This window comes from Lutra lutra, chromosome 5 (genome assembly GCF_902655055.1).
Source record: "Lutra lutra chromosome 5, mLutLut1.2, whole genome shotgun sequence".
In the NCBI taxonomy this organism is placed as follows: Eukaryota; Metazoa; Chordata; class Mammalia; order Carnivora; family Mustelidae; genus Lutra; species Lutra lutra.
In genome coordinates this window covers 105,677,181-105,699,570 of record NC_062282.1, presented here as the reverse complement: position 1 = coordinate 105,699,570, position 22,390 = coordinate 105,677,181, and the positions used below count along the sequence as shown (strand labels likewise).

General features: G+C 46.7%; 1 protein-coding gene across 4 annotated transcripts in view; it reads left to right on the top strand.

The window, feature by feature from the left end:
• LHFPL2 (LHFPL tetraspan subfamily member 2) overlaps window positions 1–22,390 on the top strand; it is a 248,938-nt gene that overhangs the window by 99,258 nt on the left and 127,290 nt on the right. For 3 of the 4 annotated variants that reach the window (XM_047731755.1, XM_047731754.1, XM_047731756.1), the window contains one exon: window positions 8,654–8,727. The exons of the other annotated variant lie outside the window; for it this stretch is intronic. The gene's annotated coding sequence lies outside the window, so the exon portion shown is untranslated. The remainder of the gene's footprint in view (window positions 1–8,653; window positions 8,728–22,390) is intronic. 4 annotated transcript variants of the gene reach the window in all.

The following is a 22,390-nucleotide window of genomic DNA, read 5'->3' as shown; positions in this document are numbered from 1 at the left end:
GGTGCTATGACCCCCCCCAGCCAGAGTGGGGCAGCTTCCTCTGAACTATAGGCAAGAACCCATTCCTGACCCTATATTTTCCATGTTTTCTTCAACATTGTAAATGTGATTTGAGAGGTATTTCACTTACGTAGCTAAGCGTGTAAATGTCTTTCTAATTGATAAGGACTTTTGAACTAAATCTGAAAAGTAATCGGTTAAATATGTACTATACCGATATGTTAGGTTTCTTTCTTTTTTAAAAATTGTTTCCGTGTTCATTAGAACCCAGCCCAGCAGTGAGATCTTAAATACTTCTTTAGCAGCAACCTCTCCACATGCCTGGAAAATTAGAGGGGCTCTTTTTCCTCTACTGGTTCTATTGTTCAGCATTTTCTTTCTTTCCACATTGAGCTATGTTGTCAAGGGCACCTGGAGTTCAAGCTTCCTTTCTCCTGGGGCAGGCTGCAGTTGGGCCGAATTTCACATGTTGTGTTCTAGTTCTCAGGCTGTTAGCCAGTTGTTTAAGGATGGTTGTAACTGCGTGGACAGTAGCTTCTTTTCATGTTGAGGTAAGTGGTACATGGCAGACATTTATTTAGGGCAAATAACCTCTTAAAAATTTTTTTTTTTTTTTTTTTTTTTGGACAGAGAGATCACAAGCAGGCAGAGAAGCAGGCAGAGAGGAGGAAGCAGGCTCCCCGAGAGAGCAGAGAGCCCAATGCGGGGCTCGATCCCAGGACTCCGAGATCATGACCTGAGCCGAAGGCAGCGGCTTAACCCACTGAGCCACCCAGGCGCCCCAACCTCTTAAAATTTTAAAACTTTTTTTTTTTCCCTTGCCTATAGAGACAAAATTTTCTGAAATTAAAAATAATGGATTGGGTAGTCTGGGATCTGCAAACTTAGCAGGAAACAGCCTTTTTGTCTTCATAAATGACTACCACTTGGGTATTCAATATAGACTTAAGAAAAACCTGGGTCACAACTTTAAAAACAGTCTAAAATCCCATCCAGTTTTTTAAATGGCTGTCTATTCCCAGATGATGATCTGGCGTAGAGAAGTATGTCTAAACAGATACTCATATTCTGTCGTTTGCTCATTTTTATAGCAGTCATTTCAAGGTTTTTCTGAATTGGGAGCTCATAATTTGCCCCCCTAATTACTAATTCTGCATGGATTTATGCTGTACTCTGTAGCATAGTGCACTGGCTTAAACAGGTGATGGGGGCTTTTTGATCTGAATTCTGTTGGTAAATGAGCGTGCTTAGGTCATCTGGTCTGCTTATGTATTTTTTTTTTCAGTTTGGGCTGAGGTCTGTACTTTTTTTCTCTATTAGTAAAGAAAGGGCAGCATCAAAGGGAGCCAGGCCAATGCGTGGAATGTCCTAACTATAACCCGAAGCCTGAAAGAGCTTCGAAGCAACCGAAGCCAGGTATAGAGGCCACACTCAATTATAAGAACCTAAGTGATGGTGGTGATGAAAATGTGCAGCAGTTGTGTGGTCACCTGTGTGGAAGTGGTTGGGGGACTGGTGAGGATAGTCTGATGAGCTTTGCTGCAGAAGGACTGCTGCATCCTTGGTCCGGAAACTAGACTCATGGACCCTAAGACTATGTGAACTTTCTTGGCACCCACTTTAGTTAACAAAACTGGCATGATTTGAAAACATTTTAGAATGAGAAGTGCCGGGGTAGATTTCCTCTTGCTTCTGTGTGTGTGTGAGGGTTTTTTTTTTTGTTTTTTTGTTTTTTAAGGTTGACCATGGGACTTCCCATTTCTGTCCAGATCATTTGAATTCTGACTTGGTCATCTGTCATGGCAGCCATCCCTCTGGGCTGCGTGTTGTCTTCCGCAATACATTCTGCTCACCAGTCCCTGAAGTTCTTTGAGTTACTCCGTGGTGCCACTCTGCCAAGCCTCCCCTTGTCATTCTTCTGAGTGCTCTTAGTTTCCAGGGGTGTGTCAGCCTTTGTAGGTGGCCAGGGGGTAGAGGGCTGGCATCTGTGCCAACGAACAGAGGAGGCTAATCATACTTGTGATCTTGCCCTCATTAACACTGTGTTGGAACCAAGAGAGCCAGCGTTCCATGGTATTGTTTGACTTTGGATTGTCTCTATTGATTTTTAGTCACAGGGTCCAAATTTCAGCCTTCTAAGGAATATAAGAGCGAGACAAGAATGTAGGAGATTATCAGTACTTATTGCCTCTTTCTAACTCCTAAAAGTTGGGTTTTGGATTACCAGCTAGTTTTGTACCCTGCTGATGGTGATTTGGTCCCAGGACAAACCAAGACTGACAAAAGTGTGAGGGAGAAGGCCTCCGAGAGTCTGGAGTTAGAGGGTAGGCTGATGACCTGGGTGTCCCACAGGTGGGGGTGAAAGTCTCCCACCGGCACCCTCAAACGTCAGTGAGCACAAGAATCCCTTGGATCTTGTTACAATGCAGATTCTGCTTCAGCAGGCCTGGGTGGGGCCTGGGATTCTGTATCTCTAGCTGCTTCCTGCCACGTTGATGCTGATGGTTCTGTGGAAAACACTTTGAATAGCCAGGCCTTACACAAAGTTGGGACCTGAATAAGACTATGAACTAGTCAGCTGGCGGCTGAAACCTGTAAAGTCTGATAACCAGAGGCACCTATGGGGTCTGACTTTGCACGGGTTGCCTCCTACTTAGAGCTGGTTCTGTATTGGGATGAGAGTGAAGGCCCTCAGCCTCTAGGGTCTGTAATGACCACCAGGAGCAGCTGTGTAGTATTTCCTTTAGTCCTTAGGGCAGGGAGGTTCCGGAGGGTCTTTTAGGTGGGATATGATTAACCTAAAGGGCAGGTTTTATTTCTGCTAAGTTTTAGTTAAATTGATTTCCCCATTACATGTTGACTGTATTCCATAACTTTATTTATTTAAACGTTTATTTATTTATGGGAGAGAGAGAGCGCACACATGCATGAGAGAGTGAGAGAAAGCAAGCACGCACATGTGTGAGCGCATGTTGGGACAGGGGCGGAGGGAGCATATCTTCAAGCAGACTCACTGCTGAGTGTGGAGCCCTTGGCAGGACTTGATCTCACCACCCTTGAGATAACAACCTGAGCAGAAACCAAGGGTCGGCTGCTTAACCGACTGAACCGCTCAGGTGCCCCTATATTTCATAATTTTGTAAAAAGATTTTACTTATTTATTTGAGAGGGAGAGTGAGCACAAGGCAGGGGAGGGCCAGCGGGAGGAGAAGCAGATGCAGGCCTGATCCCAGGACCCTGAGATCATGACCTGAGCTGAAGGCAGGTGCTTAATAGACTGAGCCACTCGGGTGTCCCTATATTTTATAATTTTATTTATATTTATAATTTTAACTGGATAGAAGGCTCTAACTAGGAGCTTCTCCCCCTGGCATGAAGCCTGCTTCTAATGTAGTTTAGGCATAGACCCCTCCTCTGAGGTTTTGACTTTATAAGACTGGAGAGGGTCCTGGGATCTGTATGTTTTTAAACAAGCTTCTAGGTAGTTCTTATGGTCAGGCAGTTTCTAGAAACAACAATGTAGAGAAACATTGATTTAGAAACCCATCCTCCTGAGCCTGTGATGTTGACCATGTCTGAGGGACACCCTTACATGTTCTTTTCTTGGCCTCTTGGGTACTAGTTTCTGTCCCATGGAATCACTTCAATTTTTATCTTGACACATGCTTTCATTTTTACGAGAGGCCCTTATCTTGGAAGGGACCAAATGAGAGAGCTCTTTTTCAACAATATAAGACATCAGTTCTGTGAGGCTGTTATTTTTAGGAAGGTTTTATAGACACTGACTATTAAACACTTTTGGGTCTTCTTGGAAATACTAGGCTCTAAGCTTTGGACCTCTGTGGAGAAGTCTAAGGAATGTCCTGCAGCTGACTTTTCCCAAACCCTCTCCCACTTTGGTTTAGACAGACAGCTGGGGATAATAGTGTCCCCTTTCTAAGTAAATGCTGACTAGAAATGGATGAGGAAGGGCCCCTCATCCTCCACAGACCAGTTTGGTTCTGATCCAGGTAAATTGACAGATTGAGGAGTTGGGCTTTCCATATCATTATATTGACATTGACCTCCCTTTCTACAAATGCAGGGTTCATCTCAGCCTCACCCGGGAGACCAAGTCAGTTTATGAAGTGGGTGAAGTAGGAAATGGTTGCTGTGATGGGATTGGAGGGGTGGAGAAAGGGTTCTTCCCTGGTGATTCTCAGAGTGTTACATTTCCATCAGAAACTGCATTAGAAGCAGGCTTCATGCCAGAGATGTGTGGTTATTTGAACCACACTTAATTATTAGTGATTTCCTGACAGGAACACCTGTAATCTGTCAGGAACATCCTTATCGGGGTGTTAACGATGGTCACTGAGATGAAGAAGATTCCTGCTATGTCTGCAATTATGTATGACAGCATCAAAGTCCCCAGGAACTGCTGAGTGGAAATCATAAGCTAGTCTATTAAAAATTAAAAAAATAATTTGGAATTCACTTAACTTTTGTGCCTAAAATTTTATCACTAGAGAAATTTGGGTGAAACACTTCTCTTTAAACCTCTTCTTCAACATATAAGCATCTATAGAACAGGGAACACATTTCTTATTTGTACCTTCATAAGAATAATTTCATAAAATGCTTCTCAAAAGCAGTTGGCTAGAGAGTGGACTCTGACTTGATGGGGTGAAGTGTGGGCCTGGACGAGGAGAGCAGTGCCGCAGGGGATGGCTAGAGGCAGCGGGTATGTGGGGAGGTATGTGGGGCCGCTCACCAGTAGCCACAGTGAGCTGGGAGCGCAGTGGGCAGAACTGGTTCTCGTTCACTTTGTGTGTGTATGTATGTGCACGTGTACACACACATATGCTGTGTTACGGGGACTCAGCCTTGATGATGTGTGTGGCATATTTCACATACACTTGACGAGTTGTGATGAAAAGCCGGGTGATTTATTTAAGAAAATTAAGATTAAACATCATAATTGTACTTGGGATTATTTTGCTCTTTTTTATAAGTCTGTTTAATTTTGAGAGAAAAGCTGGGGAGATGAATCAGGTTCTGTACCTGCTTAACAGGTGAACTTGGCCAGTAGGAGAGAACTTCCTCTATGTAGGGGCTTTCTTCCTAGTCCCTTCTGAGAAGGACTTGACTCTTCTGAGAGGCCGTGACACTTAGAAAGTGTGTGTTAGTGCCTGCTTTCTCTGTCTTATCTGCAAAGCCCTTGGCTGAACTCTGAACTTGGACATCCTATTACCGAAGCCAAAGCCTGTTTGAATGGTATAGTGTGTTTTCAGAATAGTATGATGATGGTTTGGGAGATTACGTTTGCCCCTGCTGGCTGAGTAAGACTGAACAGATAGAAGTGATCAAGAAGTACATCCCAGGGACCAGACGTCTGGAATTTTTTTTTTTTTTTAAGATTTTTTATTTTTATTTATTTGACAGAGAGAGAGATCACAAGTAGACGGAGAGGCAGACAGAGAGAGAGAGAGAGGGAAGCAGGCTTCTTGCTGAGCAGAGAGCCCAACGTGGGACTCGATCCCAGGACCCTGAGATCATGACCTGAGCCGAAGGCAGCGGCTTAACCCACTGAGCCACCCAGGCGCCCTCTGGAAATTTTTTTGAAGACTAACCCACACCTTCACTGATGGCTGTTTCCCCCCACCCCCGTCTTTTGATTGAGCTTAGTGCTCCTAATTCTAAGATTCACAAGGTGTTCCTTCATGTTCCTGGGCAGGGTCTTGAGATAAAACACACAGAAAACGAATCTGTTCTATTACAAATAAAATACCTTTGTCTTCAAGGGGTACTGGTTTGCTGGTACCCAGGAGAGGTGGGAACACACAGCCTGTGACTGTTGTACAACACTGAGAACCATCTCTTCCCGCCCCACCCTCCACCCGGTGGTGTGACTATGAGCTTGCTCTGTGACCTTGGACAAGTCATTTTACCTGTTGGGGCTAGAGAAGGTAAGGTGGTGAATCTAGGCCTGAAATTCTTATTCTAGGTGAGTCTCCATGTTCAGTCATTTATGCAGCACAAGCTTACTGAGCCCCTCAGGGAACCGACAGTCTGGAGAGGCAGAGCAGTCATTGTCTCTCTTGTGGGTAGTGAGGTGTGCAGTGCCGGGTGGATAAGCCACGCGGGCCATGTAGAGGCCTCTAGAAGGTGTGGACCTCACATGCCCAGAGCGGGTGGGGAGACTCTGCAGGTTTGGGGTGCAGTCTAGGGAGGGTGCTAGGGATTTCTGCAGCCCTGCTTGTGCCCCTGGTCTACGTGGGTTTGTGGACCTGCTAGGAGATCCTGCAGCTCGGCCAACCTCGCTGTGGCATGGCCAAGAGAGCAATACTCTGGAAGCTGAGTCAAGTCTGGAAGTGGTTGGGGTGTGCATTGTGTCACCGTGATCTGTGTTGATCTGAATACTGTTTTTATATTTTGGACCCCATTTTCCCCCTTTTGTAAAGACAAGTGAGAACTATAGAAACAATGTGAGGTTTTGCCTGCTCTTTACAGAAATATGCTTTTTTGGGGGGGGGGTAATTTTTTCTTGCTTAGAGAAAGAAGACAGATATTCAGAGAGAGGCAGCTGAAGCGAGCTATTCTCAACCCCAAATGACTTGACGGCTCCTGGGACTTAGCATCTCTGTAACCACAGAGGGTGCTCCACACTCCAGGAAGAAACTTGACCCTCTCATAAAAATCACGTGGAGCTTTCTGGATGGCCTGTTTCTTTTCTCGAGTAGTCAGATTTTATATCTAGGTCGGAGGAAAAGTATTGTCTGAGAGGAGAAGTGTGTGCTTGCTTTGGTGGCTCATACACTAAAATTGGAATCACACAGGGGTGCCTGGGTGGCTCAGTCGGTTAAGCATCTGCCTTCGGCTCAGGTCATGATCCCAGGGTCCTAGGATTGAGCCCCGCATTGGGCTCCCTACAGAGGGGGGAGCCTGCTTTTCCCTCTCCTCCCTGCTTGTGTTCTCTCTCTCTCTCTTCTCTCTCAAATAAATAAAATCTTAAAAAAAAAAAAAAAAGTAAAATAAAGTTGGAACAATACAGAGATAAGCATGGCTCTGTAGCAAGGATGACAGACAAATCTGCGAAGCATTCAGTATTTAAAAATGAATGGATGGAGGGTGCCTGGCTGGCTCAGTTGGAAGAGCATGCGGGTCTTGATCTTGGAGTCGTGAGTTTGAGCCTCACACTGGGTGCAGAGATTACTTAAAAATAAAAAGTCTTTAAAGAAATAAAGATGAATGTTTCTTGGGGAAATGAAATCCTCCTGCAGTGGTGGGCCCTGGGCTCTCTACCCATCAATCTGCAGGGCTAGGAGGAGTTCTGAGCATCAACAAGGATGGGTATTTTCGTGTGAACAAAAATGGACATCATAGGTAATAGGCCAGGCCAGCTCTTCTGTACTCTGCACCCTCCCCAACCCCACTCCCGGCACTGCCCCCCATTTAGAGCATCTGGATCACCTGGAGGGCTTTTAATAACACACATGGCTGGGCCCTACCCTCAGAGATTCGGAGTTGCTAGGTCTAGGGTGGGCTGAGAATCTGGATTTCTAACACATTCCCAGTTGATGCTGATGCTGCTAGTCTGGGGGGACACTTTGAGAACCACAGGAACACCAGGCACGCCTTGACCTTCTGGAGGGTGTGTTGGGACAGGCAGGCTCCACTCCCAGTGGGGTGTCTGCCTCTGGGGAATGGCCCCGTGCTGGAGGAGCCAGTAATGGGGAAGCCATGGTTGCCTGGAGTGCCAGGGGGACCCCAGCTTGGAGCCTTCTCTCTCAGTCCTCTGCACACAGGCCAGGGAGGTGGCATTCAGGGGACTCTCAATCAGTGGGACTCCCATGGCCTCCTTTAATACCTTCTTTTCTGTGGTGTTCCCGGACCATGCTTCTCTCCTCTGTAAGACCCTTCATAGTCTTGCCATTGGCCTTAAGGTAAAGTCCAGACTCTCCTAAAATGGCTGCAGGGCCTTTTGTGATTCCCTTCCTTCACAGTTTCGTGTCTTGCCAGTCTTCCTCTTGGCCCCTGGAATACTCCAGTGCTCATTAACCTCTTTCTTGGGAGAGTTCACTCTATTCTTCCTGCTTCAAGAGCATCCAACTTGGCTGGTGCCTCTGCCAGACAGGCTATTTGCCTGTCCTCTTAGTCTGGCCAACTCCTGCTTGTCAGACCTCAGCTTGGCCGTCACTGCTCGGTTGAGCTCCCTTTGACCCTTCTGGGACCAGCTGGTACTTCTGTAAAGGCTTCACATCATCACCTTATCTTTTTCTAACTTGCCTCTTATCAGCTGCATCAGGGTCCTGATTACTTGCTGTTTCTGTCTCTGTCTCTCTGGATTGTAAGCTCCCAGAGGGCAGCCAACCCATCACATGCTTAGTCATGTGACTCTGGGCATGGCATGGTGCTTCAGTGAGAAGGGTACTGCAGGGGAGGAAACTGAGGCAAAGGTAGGTTAAGTACCTACCTGGCTTAGAATTACCCTGTCACTGAGTTCCAGCACTGGGATTCTAACCCAGGGTTCCCTGACCCAACCCCCCTTCCTGGCCAGACTTTCTGCTTTGAGACCAAGGAGCCTAGGCGTGGTCTGCAGGCCTTTCCTGAGTGCATTAAAAGACTGCTTGTTCCAGATTAACCAAAATGGCCCTTTCTTATTGTTTTTCAGGTCGGCGGGGAAGCAGACTCTTGAATTCACAGCTGGCTTATGGTTTTGCCTCTTGTTACAGAGCACTCACACAGGTAAGGACCTGCTCGTGCTCAGGTGGGTTGTAGGCAAACTCTGGCCCTGATGATGTGCTCTGATAACCACCCAGAGTTCTCATTCATTAAAAAGAAAATCCTCTATGTAGGGTGACACTTCCTGTAAGAAAGGTGTGAAGTGGTCCCCTGCCCCTGTGGGGAATTGCAGGGCGAAGGTGTTTACTTGGCTGGCTTTCTCCTGGGCATTGCTGGCCTTCTCATTACCAACATTTTTTGCTTTGAGTGGGGCTCCCTTCTGCAGTCCATGGGAGTTTGGTCCTTTAGAATTATTTTTCCTCATTTAAGACCCAGCCCAAATATCATATGTTATTGATCAGACTGTTTCAGCGAGAGCCTTTTTAGAGCCTAGCCTTTCCTCTCAGCTTTACGGCAGAACCAATCACAGCCTGTCTGCTCACACAGCATTCTCGCTCGCCGTGTGAGCTGGATGTATTTGTTCGTGCACAACTTCTCCCTATAGTCTGTGAGTTCCTTTGCTGCCATCTCCCACCTAGCCCGTTTCCTGGCATGGAGCAGACTTTCAATAAACGAATAAATATGTTTGATGAAGAAAACCTTCTTGGTGGGGCGCCTGGGTGGCTCAGTGGGTTGGGCCGCTGCCTTCGGCTCAGGTCATGATCCCAGGTCCTGGGTTCGAGCCCCGCATTGGGCTTTCTGCTCAGCAGGGAGCCTGCTTCCTCCTCTCTCTCTGCCTGCCTCTCTGCTTACTTGTGATTTCTCTCTGTCAAATAAATAAATAAAATCTTTAAAAAAAAAAAGAAAACCTTCTTGGTGACAAAAACATCATAATGTATTTCTAAGCCAATTAAATGATTTGTAGAGTGCCTCTTTGCTCATATGACCATGTGTAATTGAGAATTTACCATAATAAGTCAGTAGGAGTTTAGATTCCTCCCCCAATGAAAAGGCGTTTTCATGTCATCGTCTTTCTATGGAATAGTAAGTGGAGCTAGGTCATGGAGCACTGATGTGCTAACTGACAGCCTGTGACCATGAGCAGCCAGCCCTCCTGGCTGCCTTGGGAGAGACTATTGTCAGCTAGACCCCGGGAGCCCTGGTCAGTCCCAGCACTGAACATGTGTCTAAATGTGTAGGCGGTAAGGGAGCAAACAAGAGACTTGCCCAGTTTACAACCAAGAGGAAATAAAAATATTTCTGAGTGATTTGAGCAATTGCTCTTAAAACACGGTTGAGGTTTAAATAAGGTTAGCAAAAACCTTTTAAGTCATTGCATCTCTGTCTTTCCCAAACTTCTCCGCATGATGGGTTCTTTGAGATGTGGGCTGATTGGCTTGATGCTGTTTTGTTTCACCCTGGGTATTGGGAGTAGCAGCCCCCAGGCTGGTGGTTCACTGAGTATTGAAACCAGCATGGGACCCGGGTCTTCACATAGGAGACTATGGTTTTGAGTCTTTGCTCTTCCCTTCCTCTCCTGCCTCCCCATGAACACACTACTCATTGTTTGGCCTTTCCAGCTACTCTGGTGAGGTGTGTGGAGCGCTGAAGCAAAGAGAAAGGAGTCTTCTTCTGGTTTCTGCATTCCTAGTAGAGGTCCTGGCCGATGAGTCGCACATAAAAGCAGTCACATAGCTGTGGTTTCTTTTACCTGGTGCTGAGCCCCAGATACACAGCTGCGTGCGAGAATTTAGTGAAAGACAAGGCAGCCCAAGAAGTCTGAATCTCAGCTGACCCTTTTCATGTTCTTAAAATTTCCTAGGGCTTGGGTAGAGTGAGGACTTGAGCTTTGCCCAGGAATTTGCAGTCTCCATGGAAGCCAGTTTGTCTAGCATACTTGAAAAATAAATTAAGGAAATTAATTGCAGTTTAAAAGCCCAGATGGTAAGATATGAGTGAGTTTTAGCTTTTTAGGTTTTGGAATTTGAGATATTATTGCCTGTTGTGTGCTGCACTTCCTGCGGAGGCCATATGCAAGGTGGTGGCCGTGTGTCTGGTTTTTACGCTGCCAAATACATGGGGAGTGCTTACCAATTGGTAAGCATTAGCAGCTTATTGAGCTTCTAGGAGATACCTGATTCTTAGAGCGACTCCTGGTTTACAATACAAGTCTAATCTAATTAGAAAACGAATGTGGTGGGTGAGGTCATCAAGTTCCTGAGCTGGTCCTCTTCCGTCCGGCACAGGCACACAGAGGTATGCATCCAGACACAATTCACTAGCATTCCGTAGTCAAACCTTGACCACCCCACATCATTCTCAGTAGCCCAAGAAGTGATACAGTTCCTGGATTTTCTTAGAGCTTCTGAACTTTGTTTGGGGTGGGGGAGGGGTGGTTCTTCTTTCACGGAATGTTTACTGTTTCTTTTTTTTTTTTTTTTTTTAAGATTTTATTTATTTATTTATTTGACAGAGAGAAATCACAAGCAGGCAGAGAGGCAGGCAGAGAGAGAGGAGGAAGCAGGCTCCCTGCTGAGCAGAAAGCCCAATGCGAGGCTTGAACCCAGGACCTGGGATCATGACCTGAGCCGAAGGCAGCGGCTCAACCCACTGAGCCACCCAGGCGCCCCATGTTTACTGTTTCTAAAGATGGGCCTGCTGGTGCCTCAGCAGAATTTGTATATCAGGGCCTGTGTGTATGTCTGTGTGTGTTTAATATAGCCATTTTGGAGTGTTGGCCTTGATCCAAAGACTCTGTCCAGCTTGGGCCCCTTGTGTCCAGGGTAGACACTTGGGAGCCATCAGAGCAAAGGCAACAAGCGGACACAGCGACTGTGCTGCTGGTCTCAGGCCCCAGTGTCATTAGTGTGTGGGGACTGACTCTGTCCTTTATTGCTGAAATGGCAGGGAACCCAGACTGCATGTGGTTCTAGATAACACAGAAAAGAAATGGCCCATCTCCCCTCAGGTATCTGGGTTTTTTGTTGTTGTTGTTTTTCAGGTGAAACCTTTTATCTTTTCTTCTTCTTAAAGAAGAAACAAAGTCTCCAAAATAGGCTTTCAAGTTTCACTGCAAAGCTGCACCCAGGAATTGACAGCTCTGGGAGGGGGAGTTTGCTTTTTTCTCCATGTCCAGGGCACAGTCAATGCGTCATTTAGGAGCCACTTTGTGCTTTGATCAGGTGGCTTGTCCGCTGTGGTTTGTTGGCTGGTTTGTCTTATCCACTGTAGGAGTTTGTTGTTGATTTCAAGATAACTTAGTAGTTTCCAGGATGACTTGCTTGTAAATAGATGCTCTTGGACATCTCCTTTATGAAGGGACTGTTGTTGTGATCACTCTCCTGTCCTCTTCCAATTAAGAAATGGCTGTGTCCTGTTCCTCAGCATCTTCTTAAAATTACGGACCCAAGATGGAAGGAGGCCTTCGGGTAACTAGTTAATAAAAATAACTTTCCCAAATAGGAGAGGAAGCTCTTTCACTCTCTTTTAATGGTGAAGAGTAAATACTGTGCATTTTAAATGTTTCCATTTCTCTTGAAAGCATTTCTTACATGGCACGGTTCTGAGGCTTCTGGAATCCTATTCTCTCAAATCCCTTTTTCAAAGCTGGACAGACCCCTGCCTGGCTCCCTTCAGCTCACCTCCATTGATGCTTATCTCTTCTCTCTTTTATTTCCTGATAGCCACGCCTGGTGCTCACCTCCCTGCCCTTTCCCCGTGCCTGCCTGGGGTTGCTGCCGGGTGTCTTTCTCCCCTTTCTGGTCGCAAACTGGAAAAGAAAACAAATAGCCCAAGCTCCCCTTGTAGCCCAGCAGGCCGGGGTAAATAGTCCTCATTCTCCTTGTTCTTGGGTTCAAAGTGCACTTCACATTTTATGGGGGTGATGAGCCCTCCCAAGGTGCTGGTTTGAGGGGGCCTGCATCTGAGCCTGGTGGACAATTAACCATACTGACCTTTTCCTTTTGCCTTCGCCTTTCTGGCTGAGTTGACATTAATGCCATGAGTGAGAAGGGGCTGCTGCTCCTTTGAGCAGAGCACCAGGCCCCGGTGGAGAAACATCTGATCTGATCTGATCTCTGAAGCATGAAGATTGAACTGATCGTGACCCCACCCTGGGGGAAGGAGAATCACCCTCTGGAGAACCCGCCTGGAGGAGGGAGCTGTTAGTTACTAATCCCATTGGCTTGTGGGTCTTCAGGGTCTTATATCCGTTTAAAAGAGAGAGAATTGGGGTTGGAGGTCATAAAATAGGCCTTAAATTGGAGGAGCAGGGGGTCATTTCGTCTAATTTTGTGGTTGTTACTGAGGAATAAAAGGCAGAGGAGATAATTTCATTAGCCCTTTTGAGGTCTTTATCACAGTGAGATGGCCCTTGGGGGTGGAGCAGGGCCTCAGGAGCTCTGGCCTGTTGCCTGCCAGTGGCCCTACAGCTGCATTTCCATGGACCAGGGGAGGGCTTGGGGAGGCACAGTCACTGTTCTGGGCAGGAATGTAGCTTTCCCTGCTCTACGCTAGAGTTAGTGACTTAAAGCAGTTGGTTGGTGTCCCTACAGAGCTCTCTGCCGGTTCCTCAGGAGCATGGCATTCACACTGAAAAGAGGGGAATCCACCAGACAAGAGAGCTCCTTTAGGAATTGGGATCATGTCTTTTACTTATGGGGAAGGCTGGCCAGTCACCTGTTGACGTGATTTATTTGGAGCCTGATGGTCATCACATTCCTTTGAGCTGAGCAGTTTTCAAAGTGTTAAATCTTACAGTGGGGATTTGGCAAGAAAGTGAGAGCTGTGCCTTCTGTTTGCTTAGTGCTGTTCTGTCCCTAGCGTATGTTCACGTCTACCGCTTCCTAGAGCCCTGCTTGGTAGGCATGGATCCCTTCCCATGTGGACAGAGAAGTTCTGGGACTCATTCTTGGTTTTCCAATAGGGCAGTAGGGGAGCTGGGATTCTATTCTGGGCTTCTAACTTGCAAATTAGGTTCTCTGTGATCATTATTGAAGAAACAGAGGAGAGAGGAGGAAGAGGATAGTGATAAAGGTTGTTCCAAGAGAAGGAAGAGAAAAGTAGTGGTAAATAGATAGTTCTCTGCACCAGTCACAGCTGGCACCATTCCCCAAGGCAGCCTGGTTTCTTTCGAAAGGGGAGCGAAGTGACCAGGGTGGGCAGGGCAAGGCAGAGTGGCACTGGGCGAGATTGGAGAGGGGAGGATAGGGAGGGTGATTTGTGTATCTGACACAGTCATGAAATGTTGAGTCACTTCTGGAATGCCCAGGCGTATGATAAGGAAGGACAGTGCCATCAAGTGTCCACATCACTGCTGCTCGCTGGTTTATTTCTGGGGCCCAGCTCTTCCCATGTCCCTCTTCATTCATATTCTTCCTGTCTCATGTCTGATCGCCGCCTTTTCTAGCTTCTCCCTCTCTACTGCATACATTTCTGCCTAATGTTTATGAACTTGGCTCTGAGAAACAGAAAACTTCTATTAAAATGTGCTAACAAAAACCTTCACGACTGTAAAGTGCGTTTGATCATAGATGGAGTGTGTAGAGTTCTACTCAAAATCTCTACCTCCCCTAGATTCAGGAGCTGATATTTCCCCCCCATAAAGTGATCATGGAAACTGAAGGCATCTCCCTTTCGGGTAGATGTGGTGCTCTTGGGAACTCTCCAGAGAGAAAAGTCCAGCCTAGTGTTTTCCTGAAACGTTAGCTGAGGGTAATTTGGGGGGGGGCGGGGCAGGAGGGAGTTTAACTTGTTTCCCTAATGCATCTCAACCTTCTGTTCAAGAATCATTGCCCTGTAATCATTGCCCTGTAAGGTAAGAGTCCTCTTACCTTGGCTGTGTGCTGTTCCTTCCCTTCATTACAGTGGCTAATCAGAAATTGGCTGGACTTCAGTGCCTCTTAAAAGCTTTACTCCCTGGCTGTGTCCAGGAAGTTGAAGTGCAGTGTCAGAAATGATGTGAGTTGATGAAGAAGAAATAAACAAACCCAGGCAACATGCAAGGAAGCCCTGGCAGCCTTGCTCCTGTTTTTCTGTAGTTTTGATCTGAAGGAAGCAGATTTCCTCTGTGTGCAGGGAATGGGCTGTGAGGGTCCCCGTGCCAAGGAGGCTGAGATGTGCGTGCCAGTAGGCCTTCTAGCGTAGGGCTCCACGTAGTCGAATCCACTCTGGGATGAAAACGAGTCGTTTATGCTTGGCAGAATTGAGATAAGTCACACGTCTGCAACCTGAGCTATATGGACATGAAGTATAAATAGCATCTGTTCAGGGAAGCAGAACATTCCAGAATGCTTCAGGCCCCCCTTGACAGTGAAGTAGGGAGTGCAGTAGGAGAGCTGGAAGGAACTTAAAAGAGCTTGTCCAAGTCCTTTGATTTCAGTTAAAGACAGCAAATGACTTCCCCAAAAGCCTATGGGGGCAGGAGCCCTGTCTGTCATGCCATTCACATTTATAACTTTGGTCCCTGGCATGCAGTAGGTGCTTACTATGCACTTGGTAGGTGAATGAATGATATAAGTGAAGGTAGGGCTTCTGACTTCTAGTCCAGTGCTCTCTGAGGTACTTATATAGGCTTAAAGTGTAAGAAGAGGTGCCAAGTAGCTTGTATATAGTTTATTGTGATTACACGTAGATTGGAAAGTTGAGAGGTGGCGAGGTTAAACTTGGCGAGATTTAATTTGAGATTAAACTTGATTGCTTCAAGTTGGTAGTGAAGTTGAGGGGAAGACAGGCCTTCTGAGGCTTGGGGGTGGGCGGGAGGAAGGACTGCCATATTGTGTGTGCGAATGGTACCCTGTGGAGTTGGGCAGAACCGGGGCTGTGGAGAGGTGATGGCCCCCTTCTCAGCCTCCCTGGAGGAATCCAGACACCTGTGGAACAAACAGGCTTGAAGTGGCCCCTCCACCCACAAACAGTACCCACAGCTGGGGGCCCACCCTCCTTCTGTGGCCCAGGGGGGACATGCTCCATGGAAGTCATGGAACTTTTCAGTCTGTTGTGCAAGTGCGTGTGTACAGGAGGGTGTGGGTGTGTTTGGGGGGGGGGAGGGCCCTGCAGTGATGGAAGGAGGACTTACTTCTCTATACGGATAAGACACCAGGAGCCAGCAAATCAGGGTTGTTGCCACTGCCCAGGCTCATTTCACAGACTGCAGCATTGGCTTCTGTCAGTGGCTGCGAGCACATAAATCAGGTCACTACCATGTGCTGTACCCAGAAGCCCACAGTGGGAAGCCACGCTGCTGCTCTCAGGCCCTTCTCCCTGGTTGAACTGCCCAGTTAATTCACAAGAGAAGATTTACCATTACACGGAGTTTTAAAATTTAGAATAGCTTTGGAGGTTAATTCAAGATTAAAAGTTGCCAGAGAGGGGTCGCCTGGCTGGCTTAGTCAGTAAAGCAAGCAACTCTTGATCTCGGAGTTGTGGGTTAGAGCCCCATGTTGGGGATAGGGTTTTACTTAACAATAAAGAAAAATTCTGAAAGTCGCTGAAGAGAATTTGTAAGGTCAAGAATTTTTGTCTAAATTCACAAATACTGAGTGAGGACATGCTTTTGTTTGCCGTTTGGTAAGTTGCGTTGACCCCCAGAACCTGGTTCATCTGCCCATCCCCCCACCCTCCAAGCCTGGATGGAGGTGTGTGTGTCTCCTTAAATTGACCTTTGGGCTTCACTATGTGGCGTTGATGTCCTGGGTGAGTGTGCTTCCTCTGGATCCCTGGGCACTGACCACTTTCCTGTGAAGTGTTCTGTGCCACCTCAGGGAGAGAGAACACTGTTGCTTCTGGAAATTCTTCTTCCCTGATGACCCTTTCACTGGGTCACCTGACTTTGCTGATAGTGACTTCTTGGGACGTCCCCTTGCTTCTCTCCAGGAAGTAGTGGCAGACATCCCATCTCCCGGTGGGTCACAAGACAAGCTGTAGTCTAACCCTGATTGATGACCACAGAAAGAATCAGCCAGGTGAGTGGCTTCAGTTCTGTATTAAAGGACACAGGCCTTACTGATCTAGAGCTGGCAGGAGTGTTGCAGGCCAGAACAGGGTCTGACCTGGTCTCCGCAGCAGGATGAAGAACGATGACCATTGGCTAGATTAATAGAGCTTGAATAAAAAGAGCAAGCTTCATCTTGCCCAGTGGCATAAATCATTACTTTGTTTTTTGGTGACAATCAGGCTTTTTTGGGAATGATCTTTTGGTAGTGCCCCCAGTCTGGTATGTGAACTTATCATGCGGGCTGTTGCCAGTGCTGATGTGGTGTGCGTGTCCTCGTGTGCAGTGCCTGCCTGGGGCTTTGTAAGGGAATGGGAAATGTTTTACTTGAAGTGAAAATATGCTGTGTGCAAAACCATGCAAATTAGAAACAAATTCAATTTTTAATACTACAGATATGTCGACAAAAACAGCTTATTTGGAATATCTAGTTTCTTGACATCATTTACGTGTGGGGAATACCTGATTGATTTTTTTCAGGATTCTTAAAAGTACAAGCAATGCGCGGTGGGAGTGCCTGACTCCCCAGCTGTGAGCTCTGAGCATTTATGTAAGATAATTTAGAAAGCAGACCTTTTAGTGGAAAAGTGTGGTGTCATTGCCTGTTCATGAAGGCACACTTTATATTTCTTTACTTATTGTACTGCATGTGGTATAGTTTCATTTCAGTAGTTCTCTTTTTTAAAGCAATCTATAGAGGTCTGTAACCACAGTGGCAGGAAGGAAGTTACTGGAAGTTTATATATTAGCGTTCATGTTTACAAAATTAAATGCTCAAACGTGATAGAATTGTGTATTCATAGGATTCTAACTCGTTTATATAAGTTTAATCTTAATAAGTTAGAAGATTGGTTCATATTCATGATTTTCTTATTGCAAAGTGAAATAGTATGTATATACTATTTCAATCATTGATTACTCCCCATATAAGGTATAAATGATGTAAGTACAGTTTTATAGAGAGTAGGGGTGTAAAAATTAAAGTCTGTGATTATTTTACAAGTATCTTGTTCTTGGTTTTACAAATCAGAGAACTTTAAAATTCGAAGTCGTTAATGTGCCCTGTCTTTTCTTCCATTTATTTCTTCTGTATTTTTTCTAGCTGATCACTTCCCCTGCTGTGCTCTTTCCCAGGAACCGGGATTAAATCCCTGATCTCCACCCCAGTTTAATCAACCTCTGTTTGTAACGTCTTGAACCCTGGGGTCTTGGTGAGAGGACCGAGTTTTTCTTCCAGTCTGGCCAGGTGCCAAGGATGTCTTGATCCTTGTCTTCTGGTCCTTACAGATGGAGCCCAGTTGTACCTAACAAGCACCCCAGCTCATCCTGAAATGAAGGAGTATGCATTTTCTATAACCTAAAAATGTTAATGATTAAATACACAGGATTGGATTTTGTTTGCTGATTATGCAGTCTGTTTAGGTATTTTACCAATTAGTAAACACTCAAGAGCTATTATATATCAGGCTCTTGGGAGAAGAGAATGTTTGGGAGACAACCCTTTCCAGCCGCATTTTAGTGCTGGAGCTGGTCCAGGACCAGGGCAGGACGGAGTTGGTGTCTGGGCGGGTTTTGTGGTGGGGAAGGCCTACCCTTGCTCAGGGAGGCTTGGGTTCCAGTCTCTGCTCTGTACACCCAGGCTCTCTTACCTTCAGCAAGTTACTAGGCTTCCTGGGGCTTAGCTTCCTTCTCCGTAAAAGGGGGATAATCATACCCGCGTATGGAATTGTTGAGAATTAACTGAGATGACCTAGGTAAGGCTTACCTAGTAGGAGGTGATTGTAATTGCGGCTATAGTTGGCCTGAGTGATCCAGTCATTACTGAAAGTTTCTTAATTGTTGTTACCGGCCCCCAACCTGAGGTGCTCAAAGCATGTTTGTAGCTGATTTTTTTTTTTAAAGATTTTACTTATTTGTTTGACAGAAAGATCACAAGTAGGCAGAGAGGCAGGCAGAGAGAGAAGGGGAAGCAGGCTCTCTGCTTAGCCCGATGTGGGGCTCGATCCCAGGACCCTGAGATCATGACCTGAGCCGAAGGCAGAGGCTTAACCCACTGAGCCACCCAGGCGCCCCTGTAGCTGATATTTTGAGGGCTGTCGCCCCTCCTCAGCACAGGTCCCACCGTTTCCGTATCAGCCTGCTGGGGACAGAGTTTCCTGGCACTCAGGACCTGTGTTTACGCTTGTCTGCAGCACACAGCTTCTGGACACAGGCATTTCCCAGGGCTTCCTTTGCCTTTAGGATCAAAGGAGTTCTAGAGCGTGTATTTGACTGGAGGTAAAATTAATAGTCATTTAGAAATTAAATTAGCTCAGCGGCAGATTTGTTCTAGAGTCCTTGTTTGCAGGGAGGAATGCCTGCTGAGAGAGGGTTATGCCCAGGGACCATCTGCCCTGTGGGACAGCTGAGATGTGACCTCCTGGGGTAAAATGTAGCTGGAAAGGAGGATGCAAAGCCAGAAATTGTACAGAAAGTGTTTATGTTTGTCTTGGGAGAATGGCAACACATCACACACCATTAACGGGCCTGGCCTGCTAATAGTCTGCTATGCTGTTTGCACCAGCCCAGCGATGTAATTTATTTCACTGAGGGAATTGTGGTTTTACGTGCCATGTAGTGGTGTCACCGAAACCTTGTTTTAAGAGGAAAATAGCAATTAATGTTTGGAGTAGGAAGTAGCTTTACAAACGTGTGATGGAAGAGACCCAATAAAAATGATGATCAGGAGTTCCCCAAAGGTGAACGTAAGAGTTTATAAATGGTGTTTTCTGTCTGGTAAGTGGACAGCCTTTGATTTGTAAGTGAAAGCATAGTAAGACTGCCACACACTGAGCAGGGCGTGGAAGAGTGGACCACGGTGGGGAGGAGAGAGCGGCTCCTGGGGACACACAGGCAGGTATCAGTGCTGTCAGAGCTACAGGTGGCAGAGGGCGAAGGCATGTTTGGCCAGCCTGGGCCCCGTCTGTGTCCCTGCTGCCTTCGTCCTGCTGGGGGATGACAGACAGACAGGACCCTCCCACAGTGCACAGGTACCACTACTGAGAGAGGGGCTGTGAATCCGTGGATCCAGTTAGCCCCTAGAAAGTCAGCTGTCTGTGCATGGTTCAAAAACAGAGGGAGAGATCATGAGGGCTCTACCAGGAGTCTGCCCAACCGTCTGTTCTAGCAGAGTGTGTCCCTTCCAGCAGGGCTGCCCAGCCTTGGGGCTTTTGACATTTTGTGGGGGATAGTTCCTTGTTGGGCTGTTCTGTGCCTCGTAGGATGGTGAGCAGCCAGACGCGCTGGGGTGAGGGCAGGGAGGGCCAGCTGGTCTTGGCTGAGAACTGCTGCTGTAGACAGAGTGCTCCGAGGTGCTCTCTGTTGGTGGTTCCCTCAGGTGGTCTCGGGTCAAGGTCCTCTCATACATCCTCTTGCCTTTATGAGGATGATTGAATGAGTAAGAGAAAATAAAAAAGGCAGTGTGAAGCGCAGGGGGTGACTCAGAGGTGAGGGGGATGAAGACTTAGGGATTTACTTCTCAAGGGAAGGCAGTCTCAGTTCTCTCCTGGAAGTTTCTAAAGGCCAAAGCCATATAGAGAAGAGTGATTCGTCCAGTTTCACAAACGTCTGCCTTGTCAGGTCAGAATTTCTTGGTAATAGTAGGGCTCATGGCCAGTTTCTCAACCTCAGGTCTGTTTATCAAGTTTGGAGAGTGCCATCGGGGCTGTTTCCCTGCGGTTTTTGATTAGTGTTTTGAAAAGCAATCACTCTGGTTCCTTTTTGCCCGGCTCAGCCCCTGAAACAAGCAATTCTGAGGGTTCGCCTCCAGGCTCAAGGGCATTCTCTTTACCTCAGGGTCTTTGAATTCTGTTTTGTACCAGGTGCCTGGGTAGCATCTGGATTTTAAAAAACAAGGTCCACCTCCTTGAATCTAGGTGGGCTTGTCCCCACTCTAACCAGTCAGATAGGACAGCAGGTATCCTCATGGGGCTTCCGAGGCTAAGTCAGAGAAGGACATGCAGTTTCTGGCCTGTCTGTAGGAACACTGCTTTTCCAGCCCTGAACTGCCACTGAGGAGGTCTGCCCTGGAGCCCTTGTGGCAGGTGCTACAGTGGAGAGTCTCCACTGAAGCCAGCCTTCCATCCCTCTCTGCTGAAATGGGAATGATGCCACCACCTCCATGCTGCAGACTAGCTGACCACGTGTGCCTCCTCTGACCTTGTCCCTTGCAGTGGAGGCATCTCCCAAATTGCTCCTTGTCCAAATTCCTGACCCACAAAATGTGAAACACTCTAAAAAGTTATTGTTTTAAATGATCCCCAAACAAACAAATCCGTCATCTCATCTAGCGTGCTACCGAAACACTTGTTCTAGAAGCTTCTTGAGATAATGGTTTGTTGCTCCCCTGGAAGAACTTTTCTAGGGTTATCATGGTCATGTTTTGCCTCATCTGCTGGCTGACAGCCTTTAATGCCTCTCTGGCATAGTCTGTCAAACTGTAACTGAATGTTGTAATTTTGATAAATACATTTAATAATAACTATTCAACAAATGAGAAGTTGCTCTGGTTTAACCTGGAGGTTAGGGTCAGAGCCTTTGCCTTCATTGAGTGCTTTATCCCTGGTTATTGCTCTGATATCCCAAGGCCCAAAGAAGCGCACGCATTGAAGGAGCTTTCCAGTTCTTAGAAGATTAGATCAGTTGGTCCTGAATCCTGTACTGGGGTTGTAGGCACTCTAAAAGGTATGTTTCCTAGAGGTGAACAGCATTAAAATGTAGGTTGTAAAAATTGCACTTTTGGTATATAACAGACAGAATATTCTTTATGTTTAGCTGCTTAGGGAGGAAAGATACACAGTTATTTGAAGTCCTCTCTTTCTTTTTGTTTTTGTTTTTTTTTTTTTTTTTAAGATTTTATTTATTTACTTGACAGAGAGAGAGATCACAAGTAGGCATAAGCAGGCAGAACCCCTGCTGAGCAGAGAGCCCGATGCAGGCCTCGATCCCAGGACCCTGAGATCATGACCTGAGCCAAAGGCAGAGGCTTAACCCACTGAGCCACCCAGGCGCCCCAACTCCTCTCTTTCTTACAGGAGATCTAATAGTGTCCTTGTAAATGTGCAGTGCCTGGCACTTTTAAGAAAGCCTGAAAATGACGTTACGACCACCATTAGAGGAGACTTGACACTTCACATTTTGAGGCCCGCAGAGGGAGCTCTCCCAGAAGCCAGGATGTGCCTCGAGAAAATCAGAATTAACAGCCCATGTGCAGGGATGGCTTCTCCTGAATGAGGGCAGGTGGGCCAAGGAAGCTGCCTCTTTGCAGATGGAAGCCAAAATGCACACAAGTCCAGCTTCTTAGCAGTGTGGAGCTCCAGGGATGTTACTGTTCATGCAGATGTCCGCAAGAAGAGGCAGGCTAAAACGGGGTATTGTTGGCTGTAATATGCAAGGAGAGCTATGTTTTCTGCCAAGGCTGTGAAGGACTGCCCGTGTAATTGAGACCTCCCTAGGGGGCGTTGTTAGGGTCCCCTGCATCCTCATCCTTTCCTGTTCTCTTTGGGCCATGTCAGTACACAGCCCAGGGATTAGGGGAGCTGACCATCTTTTGGCATGGTTTTCTGAAATCTAGATATGATTGCTTTGGAATTCTTGCCAAAATCCCGTACTGGCTTTGTGATTTCTGTGTAATATGTTCTCAGAATCAAGCCATTGTTAGGGTAGTTACAAAGGAAGTCTGGACAAAGAGATTTGGATTTGCCAAGGGAATGGAAGAAG